This window comes from Alligator sinensis, unplaced genomic scaffold (genome assembly GCF_000455745.1).
Source record: "Alligator sinensis unplaced genomic scaffold, ASM45574v1 scaffold123_1, whole genome shotgun sequence".
In the NCBI taxonomy this organism is placed as follows: Eukaryota; Metazoa; Chordata; order Crocodylia; family Alligatoridae; genus Alligator; species Alligator sinensis.
Window position 1 is genome coordinate 375,525 of NW_005841985.1, and position 12,658 is coordinate 388,182.

The 12,658-nt window shown below is 40.7% G+C and overlaps 1 long non-coding RNA gene across 3 annotated transcripts in view; it reads left to right on the forward strand.

The window, feature by feature from the left end:
• The window catches only part of LOC102376605, a 26,722-nt gene extending 15,646 nt beyond the window's left edge, over nt 1-11,076 (forward strand). The window contains exons 3-4 of one of the 3 annotated variants that reach the window (XR_003093461.1): nt 1,297-1,351; nt 8,438-11,076. This is a non-coding gene — a long non-coding RNA (uncharacterized LOC102376605). Of the gene's footprint in view, nt 1-1,296; nt 1,466-8,437 lie in introns of those variants that run through there. The other 2 variants (XR_003093459.1, XR_003093460.1) reach the window with 2 other exon arrangements.
• Nucleotides 11,077-12,658: the final 1,582 nt, after the last annotated feature.

Sequence of the window (12,658 nt, forward strand, 5' to 3'; positions counted from 1 at the left end):
CCAACAGACTCACCAGCTGGAGGCAGCTGTGTCAGCTGCCTGCTCAGTCTATGGCCAAATCTCCAAAAGTGGTGTCAAATCTTTCAGATCTGATTCAGCTGAATCAAATCAGGATAGTGATTCGAATCTCTGAATCAAGTTACTGTCCTCCAAATTGGCCAAATCCGAATCCAAACCAAATACTTGCCATTTTGCACAGGCCTAGTAATTACTCAAGCTGGACATTGACCAGACCTATTAGTACACATAGGTAGGCTTGACAGGTATAAATTGATGGTTGATATACATTCTGAATTTACACAATTATGCAATATATGGCAAATAAGTGCATCTCCCAACCTTTTCTAAAACCGCAACCTACTGTCTACATATTATGTAAAGTCCAAACATTTCCTTTCTTTTTGGGATTTGAACAAGAAATCTACTACCATGTAACAAAGCTTACCTCCTTATGCTTGGCTATTCCTGCCATGCCAAATATATAACTTGGTAAATAAGCCAGTTGCCTGAAATCTGAGGCCTGATTCATGATTTTGTAATGCTTTGGAATAGCAAAACTCAATCTATCATCAGGGATGTTGGTTCCTTGGTAATACTAACAATTGGCAATAGCTATTGCTGTTTTCCATAGGCATTGGCCATAGAAAATCATGATCAAAATACTGTCAATATTTACATTACTAGCAACATAAACATAAAATTATCTGAATTCTATGAATTTTTGTGTGGAGGGTCTGGGATAAATTTTCATCATTTTAGAATTTTGCTGTTTCATTTCCAGAACTGTAAAGAAAAGTCTGTTAGTGAAGTCCTAACCCCCAGGAAAGTCCATAGCAAATTTGACAAATAAATTCAGCGAGGATAGGATTTTATGCAAGGACTTAGATTCTAAGACACCACACTGAGAAAACAGATACACCACCACTTAGTCAGTCCTGATTCCATCAACACAATTGAGGGTTTTCTCTTCACGTCAAGAGCAATAGGACTGAGTCCCTATAGCTCAGTTCTCCAAGGCGCTGTATCCTATCAACCACTATTGGTTGACATGGAAGTTAAACACTGTCAGCACCAAGCCCTTAGCTTGTAATGATCAGAATAATATATTTTTTTAATCACTGTAACAGCAACATCCAACCCTGCGCAAAAATACTGGTTACATGTTTGGGAATTTTTTTATCCATGTTGTAAACTGAAGTTTTGATGAGGTCTCTCAATCTAATTTCTGACTACAAATGAGATTTTATGCTTCAGCATTTCATATTCATAGTATTGTACACTTATTTTTATATGCAGGAAGACATACCGATGACTTCCTTGGCACTTCCTGGAAGACACTGTCACCAACAAGGTCTCTTATTAGAGAATACTATGCTACTATATAATGTGTTATTTTAACACAAATATTTTAAATCAGAATGACTGAGAAGAGAAATTCTGCTTTATGAAAAAGAAATCTGAACTAGAAGGTAGCTGTGCTTTCCCAACAGTCTGCTATTTGTGTATTATGAGTGCAAGGCATGTTTATATAAAGTACTTATCTTAAATGCCTTTCTTGTCTGTTTATAGTTATCTGCAGATTTGTAGGGTTCACAGCATGTATGTCTTAGTGGGAGCCAACCTTTCTAGCAGGCATGCCACAAATTAAGCCCTGTGCCTTCTCTAAGTGCCACTCCAAACTGCCTCCCCTTTCTAATCTGCCTTTCTGCTTCTTGCCCTATCTGCCACTTTGCTGCCTTCCCACCTTCCTGCTCTACTATGTGCCACGCACAGAGGCTGCCAGTGCTACTTGTGGCATATTGCCACAGATTGACGTGTCTTAGGCTATTTAAACATATTTAGAAATACATAAATTTAAAAGCAGAGATCCTCCCAAGTTGCTACAGCATATTCTGATTGTTGAGGGTCAAGTGTTTGCTTGAGAAAACCTTTCTGACTATAGCAATGATCTTATTATGCCACAAAGCATGATGTTTAATACTGTCTGAAACTGCCTGCCTGTTGTTATAGGGCTAAAAATGACCTTGTGGTTTGCACCTGAAGCTTCATTCATGCAAAGAATTGCCTTGAATCAAATACTGCACATTATCACCTACTCTTACACATTTTTCAATGTATGTACAAACACATTTGAGTTTCCATTGTGTATAGAGATGGGATTTTCTACAAGTGAATTTAACAGCTGCATGCACAAAAACTCGCTGACCACTGTATTTAACAGTTAGGGTTTCACATGTAGTTTTCCATCTAAATACACAAGTGAGCAGCTGACCAAAAAAACCAATCAAATTAAAAAGAGATTTCTGGTTTTGGTTCGTTTAAAACCAGTTACTGTACAGCTACTGAATACACCTCGATTTTTGGAATAGCAGTGATGTTAGGGCTTGGGCCATTTCTTTTGTGAAATGAAGCTGAAATGTCATTGTCAAGCAAAACAGAACAGTAGGATTACAAGGACAGGATGCTATCACTCAACTTACTGGTATATGTACAGCCTGAACAAAAAGAAACGCTAACAACAAATCCACTTCCTATTCTAGGGCAGTCTCCTGCTAAAAAAAGAACAAGTAATAACACCAAAGCAGTTCTTGAAAAAGGGTCATGCATTTACATGGTCAAAAAAAAGGAGGGGGGGGGTGAGAGGAGGGGGAAATAATAGCCAGAAAGAAACAGGAACTTTTGAAGCTACATGTTGTGTAATATATGGTAGCTATTTAATATTTTTTGGATGAAGTATAACTGCTAATCTGCTTATACAACAAAAATAATTCTTGTTTACTTTACTTTGAGGCTGTATTAAATTATCTGGAATACTTTCCAAAATTTTTCTAGACTGCAATTATGCCTCTTCCATTAAAACCTTTGGGACTTTCATCCACTTCCATTTCAGTAATTACATAAACAGGCCAATCACTTCGCCTGTGGTTTCTCTAGTTTTTAAATCTTATTTTTAGCTGATGAATCTCCGTCTTCTTGGACCTCCTCTTTCTTATCCTAAATAATACTTTGCTATCTTGGTAAAGTGCTTTATGATTTACAGGTTAAAGTACTATTATCCTTATTATATTTTATAAGGTTAGTAGACAAGATCTTCTTGGAACCTAGCAATGATCAATTCATGCAATGAGATTGGATACTCTATCTTAGTTTGTGTGATAACTACATGTGTTAGGAATAATAGAATAAACCGTATCTACAGCTCTCTTTGGATAATGAAGAGCTGTACTTCCTGGGCTTGAAGGAGAAAAAGAGCAGGGAAAATACTGATGACAAAATGCATTCATATACAGACTTTGCAGCTGATATTTTTTGGAAGCCAATAGTATTCATTTACTTCTTAAACCCAGAAGTCAGACTATGAATTTACTGGCTCCAGGCCTCTATGTTTTTAGGACATTTGTTATTGTGCTAAACCAAATCATCAAGCTCGGGGTTTTGTGTTCCCCGCTAGCTGTGACTAACCATTTGGCAGCTGTTAATATATATAGCTTCCCAAGCTATAATTTCCTATCATTCCTAAGCCTAGTGGGACAACGAGGGGCCCTTCATGGGTGTCTGCTTTTTTGTTTTTTTTTAATCATTTCCAGTATTTCTGCCCAGGAATTAACATCCTTATTTACTTTAGTACATTTCCAGCAAATGTGGAGGCATGTTCCATTTTCCTTATATTCAGCACATTTTGAAGAATGCTGATGGCTTTTTTTTTTTGGTCTATAATGGAATAAGACACAATTAGATTATTATACTACATAATAGTGGTCTTTGAAAGGTCTATTACTGATGGTGCCGGACTTGAGGCCGTACTTCAGTAATTCCTTCCTTACCCACCTTCTGGTTCTCAGAAGGGGGCCCAATAGGACCATGAAGACTTTCATTGGAGATTGTGTACAGCCAGTTTACCACAAAGGAGACCCAGAGGTGCAGTTCTTCCAGCATGACTCAGTGCATAGAAAAACTCTGTGTATTACTATGCAGCTTCATAGGGCCTTGTCTGCATTAGCAGAATAGGCCATTTCCTGCAGAAAAGGAAATAGGGGTTACAGTGGACAATAAGCTGAATATAAGCCAACAGCATGCCCTTGTTGCCAAGAAAGCTAACGGCATGCTAGGCTGCATTAGTAGGAGCATTGCCAGAAGATTAAGGGAAATGATTATTCCCCTCTCTTCAGCACTGGTGATGCCACATCTGGAGTACTGTGTCCAGTTTTGGGGCCTCCACTACTGAAAGAATGTAGACAAATTGGAGAGACTCCAGTGGAGAGCAATCAAAATAGGGAGCTGGGACACATGATTTCTGAGGAAAGGCTGAGGGAAGTGGGTTTATTTAGTCTGGAGAAGAGAAGACAGGGGGGATTTAATAGCAGTCTCCAAGTACCTGAAGGGGGGTTCCAAAGAGGATGGAGCCGGACTATTCTCAGTGGTGGCAGATGACAGAAAAAGCAGCAATGGTCTCAAGTTGCAGCATGGAAGAACTCTCTCACTAGGAGTGTAGTAAAGCACTGGAACAGCTTGTCTTTCACACCCATTCTTAACAGACATTATTAAATTAAAAGAAAAAAATATGGACAATCTCTATTTTTAAATCTCTATCTTCTTAAATAAAAAGGTGTTTCCCCTTTTGGTACCTATGTAGGAGGGTAGTAAAGCACTGGAACAGGCTACTCCAAGGTGGAATCTCTACCCTTGGAGGTTTTTAAGACTTGGCTAGGCAAAGCCTTGTCTGGAATGATCTAGTTGGGGATGGTCCTGCTTTGAGCAGGGGGTTAGACTAGGAGACCTCCTGAGGTCCCTTCCAACCCTAATTTCCTATGATTCCTATGATTCCTATATTAATTGTGACTAGAAAATACATTGTTTAAACCTACTTGTGCTAATCTAGACTAGTGTTGAACACTTTGCTGGATAGTGTTTTAAAACATTAAGACCCTAATCCAACTTCCTCCCAATGGAGTTTCTGCATTTAATATTCATTGGATAGACAACAGTGGGAGGGCTTCTACCCCACTGGAAATGGACACTAGGACCAGAATCACTCCAAGGTGGAATCTCTACCCTTGGAGGTTTTTAAGACTTGGCTAGGCAAAGCCTTGTCTGGAATGATCTAGTTGGGGATGGTCCTGCTTTGAGCAGGGGGTTAGACTAGGAGACCTCCTGAGGTCCCTTCCAACCCTAATTTCCTATGATTCCTATGATTCCTATATTAATTGTGACTAGAAAATACATTGTTTAAACCTACTTGTGCTAATCTAGACTAGTGTTGAACACTTTGCTGGATAGTGTTTTAAAACATTAAGACCCTAATCCAACTTCCTCCCAATGGAGTTTCTGCATTTAATATTCATTGGATAGACAACAGTGGGAGGGCTTCTACCCCACTGGAAATGGACACTAGGACCAGAATCCAGGGCTGCATCCATCTTATTGAGCACACTTGCTGTACCTTGTTCTCCTGGTCCCATATATTTTCTTATCTTGGCTGCCCAGTGGACTAGCCTTAACAGGAGAGGAGGAAAGTGCTCTGCCATTGTCTAGATCAGCATTTCTCAACCTGTTCATTGTGACCCAAAAGTAGGTCACAAGAATATATGAAAGGGTCATGAATAAACTTTTAAAATGGATTCTCCTTTAAAGGAGAAAAATGTGGGAAACAGTGGCTTTTCCCTTGCAGACTGGCAGAGTTCCAGCCTGAGAGGGCTTGCTTGGGGCTCCCCATGCTCTACCCACACCAGACCCACACATTTCGAGGCCTTGGGCCTAGGGGTGGAGGAAAGTAGGTTGGGAGTGAAGGGCACTGGGTCAGGACTGGCCGTTAACAGTTTACATGGGTCCTGGTACAAAAAGGATTGAGAACCACTGGTTTAGCTCATGGCCTGGTTTGGTCATTTCACTGGAAAGTGAAAAACAGAAGCTCAACTCCCTGGTCTTCCAGTCCCTGGGCAAATGCCCTAGCAACTAGACACTTCCTTCTCTTGCTGTTTGTGCTTGTTTAGTGACTTACTCCCAGAGTAGAATCACTACCGAGTATGAGTGGCTGGAGTGGATCCTTTCTGATCAAGGCAAGTCACAAGCAGAGTGAGTATGGTATAAAATCTGTATAGGCCTATAACATCACTTAAACAGCCAACCTTAGCCATCTAAGTGTTGTTTAGCTGGCTGGAGGTGAGAAGGTTTGAGCCTAACTTTTATCCTAGTCTGGACATAGGAGAGTGGCATGCTAAACTGGTTGTTGCTCCAGTCTAATTAGAAAGCACTGGAAGCTAACAGTGATATTTTGTGTTTTTTTGGTATCTTTACACTCTCTAACAAGATTGCACTCCACACTCTGGACCTGCATGGGCGTACTATAAACGGGCATACTATAAATCACTAACACCTAAAAATTGAAAAGTGTTAGCTCCTTTGCATGCACACGAACACTTTACAACTACTTAAGTCAGGACTTTTGAGTTTGATGTCCAATTGAAACTGCAGGGGAATTTTGTTAGGCCAGCTGTTACTAGTCATGTTGGGATTCATCCAAAGTCATAGCCCAATATCCCTCTTCCTTGTAAATGGAAGGGAGAGGATGAGAGAGAGGTACTTTTACTTCTATACCACAAGGTTGGCAAAAAGAAAACAAACAATTACAGCAATTTAATACACACTTTGTGAACCAACTTAAATTCTTACTTAGATGTGTTCTGGGCAACTGAGTTACTACATTTCCAGTGTAACAATTAGGCTGCAAACCTAGGAAGTATGAGTGAGGACAATAATAGAGCCAGCAGTCTAAACTTTGTGGTTAAGAAATTGTGGTATCAGGAAATCTGCTTCCCAGTTTTCTTAACCAGTTGCTTCATCCAGATCAGCTATTACACTCTATCTGAAAAGTTCATTTGAATAAAACGCCTTTGAAAGCTGGCACTTGGCCCTTTGAGCAAATTATGTTCTAGGGGGGTATTGACAGACTATGTTACAGTCACCCAGGCTCCTTGTGATTTGGCAGGTGAATATCATCCTTTTGCGCAGGCTTGTAACTCCTCGCACATCGCCTGTTTTCTCTGGCATACAGGAGGGAGGAGTACATGTTTGTATAAAAAGTACCTCTGTGTACAATTCACCTCCTGTAGCTTTTAAAAAGTTGGATTTGAGTCTCAAACTGTTAGACAGAGAAACTTGTTTCAGAAAGCACCAGGGTGCATAAAATACGTCTTTGCATCTTTTATCCAAACATTAAAATTACATAGGCAGTTTTGTTCAGATACAAGTTGCAGCTTGTCCCAACGAGAAAAAAATATTTCATGAATCAGACATTTTTCTCCATTTTCACTTTCTACATGAAAAAATAAAAGTTAAAGTTCATAGGTTCTGTATTATAATATTTCTTCTTTGTTTCCTTTGACTTTGTTCCAGAGTGCAAACAGCTCATGGAACTTTTGCCAGTCATGGGCCACGTCCAGATGAGCATGGATGCTTGGTTCTCCGGGGACAAGTAGCAGTGGCACACCTTGTCCTGGGGTCAAAAAACTGCCATGCTACAACGTAGCAGCGCGGGGAATGCCTGAATGTGTTGTGTGTGGTGCCACAGACAAGTCTGTGGCACCACATACTGCATAGCCGCACTCATCTGGATGTGGCCATGGTGGCCAATATGTAGAAACAGGAAAGTTTTTCTTTTCTTTTCTTTCTTTCTTTCTTGCTTCTTTGTGAAATGGCTACCTTGTGAAATGGGTAAGGCGAGGTGCATGGTAGAAGGAAAATGGAAAATCATGGACCCAATTATACCCATGCTGAAACTCCCTGCAGTAATTTTGCATCCTATCACCCAGTCCTCATTCTTTGGCCACTAATGCCTTGGTTTTGCAGTTTAATCCATATAAGTAGCTATTTCAGGGAAGTCAGTGGGACACTGTACAGCTGCAAAAGTCAACTGGTATGTAGAACTTTACAGGATGAGACAGAGTAAACCCATTTGATAGAGGCCTTTCTTATGTTTGCTAAATGCCTAACAAACTGTGGACACTATTGTTCTCATTTTGCAAAGTACTTAAGAAAATGCTGAATCAGATGCTTCAAATTATTTATGTACTTAGGTATTTTGCTATAACTTGGCTTGTATGTCTAAAAAATTAATTTACTGGTATGTTTTCTTATGAGTATTTAATACCATCAGTAGAACTATAAAGTTGTGATGGTAAATGTTTTCTTGATAAGATATTAGTACTAGAGACTTACCTGGGCCAGAGACTGGAGCAGGGTCTGGGTTTGGTTTTCTTAACTAATGTCTGGAATTACTAGTGATAAGGGAGCAATTATTAAGAGTTATTAAAACAGATAAACAAGGAAAAATGGTTTGAAAATAAAAGAAAGAAATACCTGCATTATGCCTGTGCTACATAGATAAAATTTTGATCATCAGGACTGACCACTTGGATTCACTTACTGACTTCCACCACAGGTTTAACAACTACCACTCTTCAGTCAAAACCTCTCTGGAACACTTCTACATTAACTTCAACTTCATAGATACTATCATATAAGGCATCCTACAAACTGCTACATACAGAACACCCTTGGATCACTACACTTATGTACACAAAATCAGCAATCATCCCAAACACATAGAAAAAGTGGTTATCTACAATCAAGCCCTCACCGCTTCTACTCTGAGGAGAACACTCGTGACACCCATCCTGTCACTCTGAAAACTGCCTTTGCCAAGCAAGGATACTCCAGCAGAGAAATAGTCCATATTTTTGAAAGACTCACCCAAATACCCTGAAGCAAACTACTGCAATACAGGAGAAACACCCCCTACTGACTGCACACCCTTTGTTGTCACCTATTATACTTGAACCTATAAGAAAGATCATCAACCAACTACAGCTTATAATTGAAAAGTACCAGACCTTGAGAACCCAACCCCCACCTGCAGCATCTGGCCTTCAGATAGCCCCCTAACCTTGCCCAATTCATCATTAGAAGTAAACTCCCTGCTGATCAAAATGGGTCACAGCCCAGCCTTAGCAATAAATATAAGACCTGTCAACACATCTCTGCTCTTACAAGACTCAACACTCACCACAACAAAACCATCAGAATCCATGGATCATACACGTCTATCCCAGAATGTGCTATACCTCATTTAGTGCGCCAATGCCCTCTTGCCGACTCTGTGAGTAAAAACAGACAAAAACTATGAACGAACGATCAACAAAAATGATAAAAGGTGGAGACATTCTAAGAAGGGTAAGAGAACATCTTTCATAGAAAAAAAAAAATCACTCCCTGTCTGACCTCATGGTTCTTCTGCTTCAAGGAAGTCTACCCAATCCCTTTACAAGAGGAGCAAGGGAGCAGGCCTATTGGATACTAAGTACCACAGGTTTAACATAGACAATGACTTCATGGTCAATTATAATCTGCTTGATAGTCACAGATTCACAGAAGTTTAGGGCTGGAAGGGACCTCGTGAGATCATCAGGTCCAGCCCCCCTGCTCTGGGCAGGAAAGACTGCTAGGGTCAAATAACCCCAGCAATTGATATTAATTTTTAATCCAGGGCCAAAGAAATCTATCATCACATACCAAACTGAGATAGTATATGTGCAAGCCCTTCCTAGTTGAAATTGTATTTACTTTCCTAATCTGATTATGGGTTTAACCAAATTTGCCTTTTAAATCAATCATCTCTGCGCTTCACAGGAGGTAACAGCTCTCCTGAACAATCCCATTCTTCCATTATCAGGTGTTTATTGCATCTCTCTTGCCTGTTGGCTACCTGATGTTTCTTGTATCCTGGTTTTACTGACACGGGCTGCGAGCAGATGTTAAAACAAACAAACAAACAAACCAACCAACCGTGTTTTACTGGAAGAAGCAGCACATTACTTCAGCCTGGCTCTGCAGCCTCTGTATAGATTGGGTGCTTCTGAGGGTTTTTTGGCACTTTTATCTAATAGCTGATTAGATAAAAAGACCCACTAAAGGGATCTTTTATGCCCAGTCTATACAGCTGTTGGGTGAGCCAGGTTCAGTTAACACACTGCCTCTTCTGGGCATGTGTTGGGTTCAGTGCGGGGGTGCACCGAGTTTTAAGTGAAGTGCCAGTTATTTTTGTTTGTTTTTTAACATCTGCAAGCAGCCATGGAGTTTCACATAAACTTCTGTTCCACCTGCTATTTAGCTGTATTGTGTTTGTTTTTCTCTCAGAAGCCTGAAGAAGGGTATTGTGATACCCAAAAACTTGCCTATGTCAATCCCAACCGTGCAGTTGGTCCAATAAAAGATATCACACACAAGAATTTTTGCATCTTGTAAACAAAAACATAGACATTTGGAGTCTGTTCCAACACCTGTGAAATCAAAAGAAAGATCCTCATTGATTTCAGTGGGCAACACCAAGAACAATGGCATAAAGGAAGGTCTCTTGCAGTTGTGTGAACATGTGTAGGAATGAATTGGCTTAAATAATCCAGCAACCAGGTCTCTTCCAGCCAAATCATTTATCCTTATTTGTTACAGAAAGTAGAGGCAGCTCTTTCTAGACACAAACAAAGTACTTTTTCACAAGATGATGAAGATGACATAGCATCTTGTGTAGGCGTGCCCAGTTAGTACAGGGAAAGATCTTTTTGCCTTCATTCTGCCTTTCCAAAAATGTTCATATCTTTTTCTGGGGCACGCGTAGGTAAGAAAATATGCTACATTCAGTGTTAAAAAACATGAGGGTGTTTGTCAGCATAAGTTCATGTAAGTCAAACAGCAAGGGTTTGATTCTCATTTACATTCATACTTTGTAGTGTGAGTGTTAAGAGTCCTCAGTTTATACAGACTAGTTTAAACTAGGGCAGCCCCCACAGGACCAGTACAACAGCAGTAGCATCTATCAGGAGATGCAGGAAAGAGGCAAGAGGTCTCTCACACACACACCCTGTCACAGAAGTGTAAAGTCAAGTCCCATCTATGTCACATCCTGGATGGGTCTTAAAAACGTTAAAGAAAAGAAAACAAGGTGAAGACCAAAACCCACTACATCCTGTGGATTATATTCCTTTGTCAGCTTTAAGACAAAATGGGGAAAAATACACAATATTCTCATTCTCAGCAGATGTTCCTTCTGATTGAAAGACAGTTGAAAGAGGTTGGTTCAGTCTCTCAGTCTACAGTAACGTCTAGCTGGCACAGTCATGTCCAAAATAAATGCTAGTACAATAAATGCTAGTATTTCCCGGTCTGTGTTCTTAGTCTCCTTCGTGGCTGGGGAGAGGTACTGGCAGATCTACCTTGCACCAGGTTCAATATACCTCTGCCTGCTCAATTCCCAGGTATAGATATTAGGGCTGTGCGAGGCTTCGGACAGAGCTTTGGATCCGGAGAAGCTTTGGACACTTCAGGGTCCGAAGCAGCATGTCCAGGTCAAAGCGCTGCCCTTGTTAGGCTTCCCGAAGCGGTTCGGAGCTTCTGAAGAGCTTCGGAGCTGCTTCAGAGATCCGGCCATAGGGTATAACTGGGAAACAATAAAATATCTATAACTTTGTTGTTTTTTGTCCAATTTGGATGAAATTTTCAGAGGTGGTAGACTCTGCAGAGAGGATGAAGCCTGCAGAGTCTCAAGAAGATCGGTGCAGGGGCTTGGGAGCAACTGTACCCCAAATTGTTGAAAGCTGACGAGCAAAACTCATGCCATGGGTGCTTGTGGGATGGACTGTGTCTTGGGGCGGGGAAGAGAGACACTACTGCAGGCCTGGCTGCTGATCTACTGTGTTACCAGTTACCAAGCAATCAATCATGATTCACTCAGTGACCAGGGACTCAGGGACCAGCTCAATACACAGGACCTAACTACTATATAATGACTTAACGAGCATCAATTAGCACCTACAAAACCAGGCTAAGGAGAGGAAAGAATAAATACAATCAACTGCCCCAAGACAGACACAGTCTTGGCACGAGTTTTGCCTGTCAGCAGCTAGGGGTGCAGGGCCCCAGAACCCCCCTGCACCGTTCTCCTCCTTTCACACACCCCTCCCCACCATCCACCTACTTATTTATATATTCCTTGCAGAGGAAATGTGTGTATATTTATATATATTACACACACACACACTCCGCTGCACTGTAATATATATAAATGCTATGTAATATATTCAGTTAGTTTTTAAAAATTGGATACCACTCAAGTCACAGAAGTTATGGAGGGGTGCCTTGAGTCTAGTGAGGTTGAGAACCAGTGACCTAAGTAATATATCATTTACAAATTCACATGCAAGGTTGAATATTAGGAAAAACTTCCTTACTAGAAGGATGATGAAGCACTGGAACAGGTTACCGAGAGAGGTAGTGGAATCTCCATTCCACGAGGTTTTTAAGGCCTGGCTCGACAAAGCCTTGGCCTGAATCATGTAGTTGGTGATGGTCCTGCTTTGAGCAGGGGGTTGGGCTAGTTTTCTATGAGTCTATGATTATTGTCGTCCTCACACATTTCATGGCCTCAAAATTGTTTACTGGACAGTTTATTAACCTCTTGCTATCAGCAGTTGATGGTTCCCACCAGTAAGTTGTGGTAATTTGCCTTGAATGAGCCTGGAGAAGCAGTAGCACGATGCTGTTATTCTTCAACACTAAGCAATTAAACATGATTTGGGGCTTTGAGTACAAAAAACTTGGCATGAGGTGT